The sequence below is a fragment of the Miscanthus floridulus genome, chromosome 7 (genome assembly GCF_019320115.1).
Source record: "Miscanthus floridulus cultivar M001 chromosome 7, ASM1932011v1, whole genome shotgun sequence".
Classification (NCBI taxonomy): domain Eukaryota; kingdom Viridiplantae; phylum Streptophyta; class Magnoliopsida; order Poales; family Poaceae; genus Miscanthus; species Miscanthus floridulus.
Window position 1 is genome coordinate 76,072,587 of NC_089586.1, and position 11,738 is coordinate 76,084,324.

At 41.3% G+C, this 11,738-nt stretch overlaps 1 non-coding gene across 1 annotated transcript; it reads right to left on the minus strand.

Moving 5' to 3' along the window:
- Positions 1-1,486: 1,486 nt before the first annotated feature.
- Positions 1,487-1,593, minus strand: LOC136468200 (small nucleolar RNA R71). Its single transcript, XR_010761734.1, has one exon. It is a non-coding gene; the product is annotated as a small nucleolar RNA R71 (small nucleolar RNA).
- Between the last annotated feature and the right edge of the window lie 10,145 nt (positions 1,594-11,738).

Below are 11,738 nucleotides of genomic sequence, written 5' to 3' on the forward strand. Positions count from 1 at the left end.
CATTGGTTATGGTTTATTTCTCTATCAATAGTATAAGTTATCAATACATGTCTGTGTCAGACCTTCTCTGTGGTAAAAATATAAATAACGATACCTGGAATACTCCCGGATAAAGTGCTATAATGGTATAATTATCTGTGCGCTTGCAGATTCCTTTCATATATATATATATATATATATATATATATATATATATATATATATATAGAACTACTACTCTGTAGCTGGCTACAAAATATCTTATTTTATAGCCACTTTTGAGTTACAATAATTACTATGTTAATTTACGAGATTATAGTAACTCCTTACTAAGTGGTTTGCTATAACGTTATGGTAAATATCCCCATGTGTTATAGTAACCCAACTATCGTAAATATGTATTGACATTATCGTAAATTAGTATATAAAATTATCGTAAATAGAGGTGGCTACAGAATAACTTATTTTGTAGCTGGCTACTGAATATACTCTCTCTCTATATATATTCATATCTATTCTTTCTAGTCACATAAATTAATAAAGAACTATATAGTATTATTCTAGTAGTAATGCTATGTAGTACAAACAAGCATCTCTGGCATCATCACTAGGGATGACAACCTAGTAAAGTAATGTTAGGAGTTGTAGGTAAGCAATAGGTGACTATTTAAAACAAGTGACAAGTTAATAAATACCAACAAACATTTCTAGCGTCGTTGCTGGTGACTAGATTCAACTCTGTTCTTAGTAGCAACGCTAAGAAATGTCAACAAACATTTTTGACGCCATTGCCGGGGACTAGATTCAACTCTGTTCTTAGTAGCGACGCTAAGAAATGTCAACAAGCATTTCTGGCGTCATTGTCGGGGAAGGTAGCTAGGCAAAGGAAGTATTGATAAACTTATACTTATTGATGTGATCGAAGATAACCATTGACCTCTGCTCAAATAGGCTTACCCTTGTTTTGTCAACTTGTGTATCTTATACAGGGTAATGTATGACCGATTTTGACCTTTCGACAAACTACGTTGAAGATCTAGAAGCATTAATCAGAAGGACTAGAGCTAAACTCAAGAAAGTTCTAGCTTTAAAGTCGGAAGACAACCATATAAGGCGAAGCTTAACACCTGAATTTGAAGCTATTGCTAACAGGACTCTCCGTAAATTCTCTGCTCCAACTACGACCAACATCTGTACTGGCCCGACAATCAATGTCGGAGATAATGGATTTGAGCTCAAGCCAGCCCTCATCAACATGGTGCAAGCAAGCTAGTTTTGTGGAAAGGCACATGAAAATGCGTGTGCACATCTCCAACACTTCTTGGAGATCTATAGCACTTTCACCATCAAAGGAGTAACCCAAGATGCCATATTACGTCGCCTCTTCCCATTCTCACTCTTGGGGAAGGCGAAGCAATGGTTCTACACCAACAAAGATAGAAATACTATATGGGATAACTGCTCCACTGCCTTCCTAGCAAAGTTCTTTCCCATAGGCAAGACCAATGCTCTGCGTGGAAGAATTTCAAGCTTTTAGCAACAACATGATGAATCTATCCTTGAGACATGGGAACACTTTCAAGATTACATTGCGAAATGTTCTCATTAGGGGATGGAGAATTGGCTACTCAAGCAGACTTTCTACCATGGGTTGACCAATAATACTCATGAGACTATGGATGCTGCTGTTGGAGGTGCATTCCTATCACTCACTATACCAGTTGCAATAGCTCTTGTGGAGAAGATGGCCTCCAACCAAGGTTAGAATGAAGAACGTCTTTAGACACGCAAGAGAGGTGGAGGTATGCATCAACTCAAGGAGGTAGACATACTATCTACCAAGATGGACCTGCTGATGAAGAAGCTTGAAGATCGAGCCAATGAGAAGCAAGAAGTCATGCATATTCATGATTCTCGCATGACATGTGAAGACTATGGAAATACTAGGCATTCAGAGAGCAACAGTCCTGAAACCCATGAGCATGTGAACTTTGTCAACAACAACAATTACTTTTGTCCTCAATAGAATCAAGGATGGAATCAACAACAGAGACCAAACTACCAAGGTAACTATCAAGGTAATAATTTTAATAATTTCAATCAACCACCCTTGAGAGAATTAATTGCTGGTCAATCCAAACTTATGGAGGGATTATCAAGAAAGGTAGTTACCAATGATAAAATTTTAGAGAACATAAATAATAGAATGGATAGCTTTTCTTTTGCCATTAAGAACCAGCATAGCTTTAATAAAATGATAGAATCAGTTGGCAGTTGTTATTCCTCCGTTCGACAAAGGTAAGATTCTAGGGCAGCCGGAAGATCTAGAAACTGCAAATCTTGTCGACATTCACAATGCAACATATTACTATATACAACCATCAATAGGAAGGTGGATAGATTATACCTTGCCAAAAAAGAAGAGCGATCTAGGGAGACCTGTCATCCCTATCGCCATTGGACCTCACATTTTTCAAGAAGCTGTCTATGACTTTGGAGCAAGTGTCAACATCACGTCTAAGGTAATTTATGATCAAATTAATGGAGATACTTTGTTGTACACAAATATGCGTTTGTAGCTTACAGATCAGTCACTCTGTTACCCTAAAAGAGTTTTTGAAGATGCCATTGTTCGAGTGGGACAATCATATGTTCTCGTAGACTTTATGGTTTTAGAAATAGGTGTAGATGTAAGGGCACCCATTATTTTGGGCTGACCTTTCCTAAGCACCACAAAAGCCATCATCTACACGGATAGTGCCATGATCTACTTCATAATCAAGGATAAAAAGAAAAAGTTTTCTTTCAAGAACCGTATCTTGCAATCTCCTGGACATCCACAAACGCCGTACCTGCTCTAAGAGACAACAGTGACCAAGAAGAACAATAATAGGAAAAGGAGGAAGAACAAGGCCAGGTAGCCTCTAGAAGAATCAGTTAACATGATCAACACACTTCAATCAGAGTACGACCATCTCCTCGCTTCACCATTCCCTGCTAAGAAGGATGACCCATGTGTACCCACGATCGAGTGTACCATTCGACAAAGAATATTCCACAAGACCTTCTACAACATTGGGTCGGGTGTCAATATAATGTCCAAGGTAACGTATGAATACTTATTTGGTAATGAACCTTTGTTCCCTACATATATGCAATTGTAGATGGCGGACCAATCAATCCAATTTTCAGAAGGAATAGCAAAAGATGTTATGGTAAGAATACACGATCAGTTTGCCCCTACCAATTTCATGGTTCTAGACATGGGTGAAGAAGATGATACGCCCATCATCCTTGGAAGACCGTTCCTCAACACTACCAATGCAATCATCTACGTCAAATCTGGACAAGTCCACTTCCAATTCCCTAGAGAGAAGGTATGCTGTTATTTCAATAGTTATACTACTTATGAGCAACTGAAGAAGTCTCGCTCTAGGAAAAGACATCGATCATCCCGAAACCAAAATAATCAATCCCCAAAGAAAATTTGGGAGGAAGATGACAAACCTGAAGAAGTTGGAAAAGACGTCGATCATCCCAAAACCAAAATAATATATGAATTGCAAGTATGCTCTTTTATGCTTTCTCCACTCCTATGAGCTCCACATGAGCTTTAGTTGTAGGAAGAAAGAAAGGCATAACATCACTTTTGCCTTGGTGAGGATCCACAAATACCACATATATTGAGAGACTTGAGAGTGTCATACAATAAAAGCTCTGAGTTTTATTTTGAAAAAATCTATAAAAACTCTAGAATAATAGTTGAGCAAAGAACTTGAGACATAGTGTTTGACTTGATCATTCTATCTTTCAATTGCTCAATACCCAAGTGAAGGCTCAAAAGCCCCATGGTTGAGGGTAATATGGGTAAGTTTAAAAGTCAGATTGGTTCATTCTAATCCGAAGGAGAATTCTTGTTTGAACGTATGTATACTTTTGAAGAGTGAAAGCATTGAAGCAACTCCTGATCCATTTACTAAGTTTAGCTTTGCTAAGGGACTAGCAAAGGTTAAGCTTGGGGGAGCTTGTTGATGGTAGTTAATAACTATTATAAACCATCAATATAACATGTATAGCGCAAAAATATAATCACCAACGAAGGTCGAGGGGTTTAAACTAAAAAATTCCACGAGTTTTGGTGAATCTGTATTTTCTACAGGGTTTATTTCGAAAACCATCAAGGTGCACCTACATATTAGATTTAATCGTGCTTATCCACAGCGAAACAGATACCAAAAGACTCTAGAAGACTCCGTGCCGAGGCAGAGAGGTAGAGACTACCACCTACAGGCCGCTTGGACCCCTAGGCCCACATTGCCGTCCTTCGAATGTCAATTCTCCACCACCTCCTAGGTTGTATCTACGCCGTCCTTTAAGTCGGTTTGAGTCAAGGGCTCATGTTGGATGCTCCGAACTATATATATCAGCCCCCGCCACCCCCTAGGCATAACTCTAGTCATCAAGTCATTTGTGAAGACAGAAACCCTAATCATCCTCAGAGCTCCACCATATTCTAGGGCATAGCTAGTTAAGCTAGGTCTAGAGGGGGGCAAGCAGGCTTCGCTTGGATTCCCGATCATGTCAAGAGCGTGGTTTGGTATAATCTTTGTACCTCCATTACTTTTATATGCTAGTTACAATTGTTACGACAATATTAATATTCATCTTATTCATATTCTTCGTTATAATGTTCATTGTCTACTTTGATTATATGCTTAGTATAGTTAGATTATCATCATGTTCATGCATAAGTTTGTATAGCGCTCACCCTAAGGTACCATGGGTGAGTGGTCGACATTGTGTAAGCATGGTGTTTATACGTTGTTTACCTATGGATACACCCTATATTCTAGGTCATGTGATAGATCGCGGATGTGACACTCTCATTGAGTCCTTTGTAGTCCACTCCTCGAATATAGGCGTACGTAGGGTCCAGTTACAAAGGAAGAACAAGCTCTGTTCTTAATCTTCCTTAGTAATATCCCTTATGTGTAGATATGAAGATGATCTTAGCAATGACTACTAGGTGTAACACCCCAGGTGTTTAGCTTCCACATTTGCACTGCATTTCATGAACATGAGCATCATGCATCCATTCGTGAACTTATATCACATGAAACATGATTTCAAAACATTGCAACATGTTGTATATTTCATGTGTGTTGTTTCTTTTATGAAATGTAAAGTGTGCAACACTTAAGTGCAACATGTGCCACTCACTTAGTGAAACAAGGTTAGTTAGTACTATGCAACACACTCATGAAACATATGAAACATGGCCTTGAAACAAAGGTAACACTTCACTTGTTCTTCCATGTTTCAATGCCTGTGATGCTTGGTTCTTGTGTGACCAATGTATGGTGTGGCTAATTATTCTCCTAAGAACCTTAGTTATACTTAGAATGTCATTTGGAACATTGTTCATGTTGATCATTTTGCCTAATTAGGTTTCCAAGTCATGGTTTGACCAATTTGGACCCCTAGAGCTCCTATGTTTGACTGTTTAAAAAGTGTAGCTTAGGATATTTGCATGTTTGAGCAACCTAAAGAAAAGATGTAGAGAATTATATAAGGAACAAAAGTTATTTTATGAGCATCTCATGAAAATGTGCAGAACATGCTCAAAAATGGCCCACAAGTCAGTTTTGAGGGCTATTTGGAAACTTAGAAAATTTCTAAGTCAAAAACCAGTTTTCAGTTTCATTGGCTCGACTTTGGGGATGATTTTACTCATGATTCTTTGGGAATTAGGTCTTGGTCTTTTAATAGGAATTGTAGACTATACGAAGGGCTACAATTTTCATTTAGAATGTTTTCGCTAATGACCAACGGATTAGGAGAATGAGGGCCATCAAGTAACGCTGTCAGGCTCGTTCGGGTTCACTGAAACGATGCTACAGTAGCCCGACCAGCAGCAGGACTTCACCGCCGCGTGGCGCCGCACGTCACCGACGGCCTGACCGGCCAGGCCATGTCGGGCCTGAGCTTGGTGATTGAGGCCCCAGCACGCCACCGAGAGCCCCCTATGCCACATTTCATTTCTTCGCCTTCTCCTTCGCTTCCCACCGTAGCCGAAGCGCATCAACGCTCGCCATTGCTGCCGAGCAAGCTCCGCCGCACTCGCGCCTGCTCGCCACCACAAAAACACGAACCACAGCTCGACCAAACCTTCGCCGTGTCCTCCTCTACGTTCTCCACCACTTAGCCATGCCATCCGTGCCGTAGGTGAGGGCCATTGGCCGTTTTCCACCGCCGTCTCTGTGGTCGCGTCTCGCCGGAGCGGAGCTCACCGTGGTCACCCACCACCGAGACCTCCTCATCCTCCTATCTTGGCTTGGACAGCTCCGTAGTGACCTCGTGGAGCTCATACCGAGTTCGGATGAGGCAGCTAGGGCTCGCTGTCGTTAGTACATCTCACCGGAGCTTTGCCGTCCACCATCACCGGCGACAAGCTCCCTCCGCTAGGTCGTAGCTCTAGCTAGTAGCACCAATTGGTTCCTCTCCTCGCGTAGATCATGTAGGTAGCCGTGGTGTCGCCGGAGTCCTCGCCGTCGGTGAGCAAGACCACCGCCGCGCCATCAAACGCCGCCTCCTCTGTTTTGTCTCGCTGACCGGTGGGTCCGGCTGACAACCGGGTCCCCCACGTCAGTGACTGAGTTTGAGAAGATAGTTCAAAAATTCTAGTTTTTAGTGCTATTTTGTAAATTTTGTAACTCCAATTTGGTAGATCCAAATTGAGTACTTCCAATTTTGTTAGACTCACAGTTAGGTCTAGTATTTAAGAAAAATATGCCTTGAGCACATTATGTAGAAATTTTGGATGAATTAAATAGGAACTTGAAAAGTGTTTTTGAATGCATGCTAACTTGTTTAAATCATATCTTGAGTTTATGTGATCCAAAAATTGTGAAATTTTATGGGTAAGCTAGTATTGCTTAGTAGAAACTCTGGTTAAAATTTGAGAGTCATTGCATGTGTAGTTTTTGAGTTATAGATTTTCCTTTTATCATTGGTGGATACTTGTGTGAATTTTTGTAATTTATCTATGAATCCTATGACCATGAAATTTGTTGGAGAATGTCCTAGTACCTTAAGGATGCTAGGAAAAATATGAAATCTATTGCTTGACACTTTTCACTAAGGTTTCCTAATTATGCCATTTTAAGCCATTCTGCCTTACCATTTTTGTGTAGGTTGTTATACTTACTCAAATGGTGTGAAATTTTTATGTTAGTCTACTTAGGGCATGTAGTGTCTACTGTAATGTTTGTAGATTTAATGGTGTAGTTTTCATATATGTTTACTATTTCCTCTAATTAAATAAATAAATTAAGAAAGGTATTAGAGGAAATGTTTTGGTGATGAACACCCTACTTTCTGGTGTCCTTGTGATATGTGTGACATGTGAGTAGATTTAGTTTTGTCCAATTATATGTTTACATCTTAAGTTATTAATTATTCGTTTGCATTATGTCCCTCTGGACAGATCTGGGGACTTTAGAAAGTTCCCCATGATATTTTGGTTTTATGTGAATGAGATGAATACAAGAGTTATAGATAATTTATGTATCTAGCTCCTGTCAAAATTTGAGGGCATTTGGCCCAGTAGTTTAGAAACTACAGCTGTTTAAAGTTAGGTTCCAGTTTTGCTTACTCTCTGCCTTGTGAGGACAGAGTTCTGTTGATTGATGAATTCGACCTGATAAAAGTTTGAATCATGCTTTGAGGTCTGAAAATGAATTGTAGATAATTTCATAAGCTTTCCAGATTGTCTTGTTGCATATCATTTGGATTTATAAATCTCCAGTTATGGTTAGTTTACTGTACCGCTACATAGTCTTCATTTCGTTGAAATACAAATGCTTGAGTGCATGCTTGTGCGATGTTCTCGTTTATTGTAAAAGGGTTAGCCTAACTTGAGGATATGCTTAGGTGCAGGTGCTAGGTCATTAACTGAAGATGAGCTATTATACATTAGGTTGTATAAACTTGGTAAGTAAACTGATTTGAATAGGGCTTAAGTTGGAATATGCAAACTACAACGAACATGCGCATTCCCCGAGCATCCCTGACATTCGTTCATGTGCATCCATGATATTTATCTTGCGCATTCATGCAATAGGTGTGCCGGAGGGAGTGACGTTGCTGGAGTTCGAGGGAGCCAACCAGGAGGAGGAGCCCGAGGTGCAGGAAGCCGACAAAGCAGTCGCCACGGAGGAATTGCCCGAGTGCCCTGACCACCAGCCTTCCTCGTTCCTGAAAGGCAAGCCCCGGAGCATATTAAGCCTCCCATGCTTTTACAAATACATTGAGTATCTTTTATTGTTGATGATGCATTACGTATAGGAATTGGGTGGAACCAATTGCTGCATTATCTTCCTTGTCCAGATATCACACTGGAATCCTATTTAAGTTCAGGACAAGTTAAATGCTTAGCCATGCTTAGTGCGGTAGAAGTCAGGTGATTTCCTATCACCTGTGAGCTTTAGGATGAGGTGGATCACGGTTGGCTATATTTGCTATCGTGGAAAAGAACCATGTGAATAATGAATTAAGACCAAACGGGATCTTGTGTAGGTTTGAACATAGTGACTCCGTCTGAGTCGTTTAATGACCGATACGCTGTACGTCCTCATGTCATGTTGAACGTAGCCTAACACTTAGCTGGCTAGATAAGTCGTTCCGACCGCGAAGCCTAGTAGCTCGGTTCAGGCCGGGGACGCGAGCATGGGTCCGCAATCTAGATGGAAGTAAGGATGTGCAGGGAACCATTGGCATAAGCCCAAGGGCGGGTTAAGTCACCGAGCACTCATGGCAGAGTGGTTCTCTGATTTTGCGGTACTATTCGAACTCGCGACTTCTGAATTGTACCAACGGTGACTTGTTGCGACCCTGACAGGGGAAGTAGGGTTTGTGTTTAGGAATACCCCTCTAGCTGGATAGGAATCGTTTCGAATCGCCATCTCTCCTGGATAGTGAGAACTTGACTGAGCAGCGGAAACGTAGATTCAATTAATTTAACGATATGGTTAAATGGATGATGATAATAAGGTTGCCACAATGAATACTTGATATGGTTATTAATGTTTGCACCCTAATAAAATGATTGCTTAGTACAGGTGCTAATATAGATGATAGGATAATGGCTAAAAAGTCACTGCTAGTCAGGATAAGAGTTGATCATACTACTTATGCTTTTCTACAAAAAGAAAGTGTCAGCCAACTCCACTACATTAAGCTATGCATAATCCTTGGTGTCATTTGTTTGGTTTCCGATGGGTAAGTCTAGCTAAGTACATTCCTGTACTCAGGGTTTATTCCCTCTTGTTGCAGATGACCTTCTATATCAGGGATTCTGTAAGTATTGTCTCCACCCGGCGGGTGATGAAGACTAGATCATGGGCATGATCTCCGTTCTCTTATCTGAATGCTTTTGCGGGCCGTGATCAGCAAACCAGTATGTGTATTTGAACTCGGTGTGTGAGTAAACTATTTGCTTCCGCATGTTTTACAAGACTTGTTTTGTAATAACGATGACTCTGTGATGGTGTAATCTAATTGCGAACGTCTGCGAAATGTTGTAACGTACGATATGTTATGTTGAATTACTGTGATCTTGGTTGTATGCAAGTTGGTTTGAAATCCTTCGAGATTTCGGTTGACTACAGGGTTTATATGGGCTCAAGTTCGAGAATTTGATCATTTCGGCGATTGTTTTTGTACTTGTGCTCTTATAAATTGGGCGGTTCTGTGGCAGCTGGTATCAGAGCTAGATTCAACATTAAACATGTCTTACGGCTATTTAAAACAAAAGCTTTTGTTGTTAAAATGGTTTTCAAATTTATAGTTATATATAAGTGTTCAAAAAAATCAAAATTTTTATGGTATACTGGTGATCACATCCCTTATAGCCCACTTACGGACTTCTAGGTGGCTTATATATAATTACTAACTTGGGGGAATTGATTGTTTCTATTTCGTCGTCCATGCGGTGTGATATTGCATGGGTGCCATTTGTTTGAATGGTAATGTATGGATCAATTGCCTCTACGCTAAGGTAAGTGTGAGTTGTGAGAGCATGACCGTCCAACCGTCGGTCTAGGGGAGAGTTAGTTGTGGTTACTGGAGTATTTACATGTTGCATACATGTATATATGAAGGTACTTAATTGTGGGTACATTTGTCGAGTAGTTTGGATACCGAAGTATATATCGGGGGATGTATATATGGAGAGTATCTTAGTTACTACGTGTGTAATTAGCATTATATCTTGTTGGGTTGGGCTGCAATGAAGTTTTTCTGCAGGTACGCTAACAACGCACCGTGTAGATTGACTAGTTACCGCTAATTGAGAGAACATATGTATGCCACCGTATATTCCGCTAAAGCTTAAATTTTCTTAGGTTTGTGAGGACGTACGGAACGAGCATGCATCATATTCACTCATGCCATTCATATTGCATTACTCCCTCCCTTATAATTGCTTATCCCAAGTATAAAGTACAATCTCTCAGCAAAGTAACCCTCTCACGTGAATTGCATCCCTTTTTGATACAGATGGCCTCACCCGTGTTTCCTACTGGTAGCAGCACCTTTTTGGACCAGTTCGGTACTCCCACTTTGCTCTAGAGGGTGCTCAGTTCAGTTGGGTACCCGGAGGCACCCAGCTACACATGGAGGCAGGCGGTACCATTGGGAGATGTACCCTAGTACGTCGTGACCTTTGTGGTGCCGCAAAACCCCTCAAGACCATTGTGGCATGGGTGGAGCATTGAGACTGATGGACGTAGTCCATGAGAAGCCGCTCAAGTTGCTGCCCTTGATGTGCTAATGGATATAGCACAGAGCTTCGGGGATGAGTTAGTGGGTGGACCTGCTTCATCCATTCCTCGAGTGTCTCCTACCAAGGCTGAGTGGACTCAGGACGTTGGTCAGGCCTTGGTTCGAGGCCGTGGCGAACATGTGCAGAGCGACAACACTGGAATGAGTGCTATGATGGTAGTCTTGAAGCTTTGTCGAGTCAGGCAAAACACCCTTTCAAGTGCACTAGATGAAGCTGGCTAGGCAATGGAAGCCCAGCACAGGTTCAGGTTGCGTGCCCGCAAGTATCGCCGTAGGGCGGATGCATGTGGGAAGCTCAGCAAGAAGTTGAGGAGATTCACGGTATTGTAAATTATCATCTACAACAGTGGGGTCAAACCGCATGCGAGAGAGACGAGCTTCATAACCAGCTGATGAACCTCACTATTGAGAGAGATGAGGCCGCACAAGAGTTGGATCGTGTGACACGTCACCGGGATGCCGCTTTAGAGTTAGCAGAAGAAAGGCGTCGGGGTTGGATTTTGGCCAACCACAACGCCTTTCAAAGAGAGCAAGCACTACAAGAACAGCTTGAAGAGCTTTAGGTTGAGCACCATCAGCTACACAACCGTCTGTTTCCTATTCCCCGTCCCATACCCAGGTATCCAATAGTGGGTGGACCTCAAGTAATTGAGGCCGATGAGGAAGAAGAGGATGTGCAGATGGATGATAATGCAGCTGAGCTGGCAGATAAAGAAGAAGAGGAAGACCCAGAAGAAGTCCAAGGTGTCTCCGATGTGGACAGCGATCACTTCGACGAGTAGTTCGTAGCAAGCCTCACTAGTTAAGCTTTTGCAGTCAGTGATGTAATGAACTTAAGTACGAAGACTGATGTTGGATGTACCTTTTTAATTCGAATTCGACATGTAATGTACTTTAATTTGCTCCCTTCGGGATGC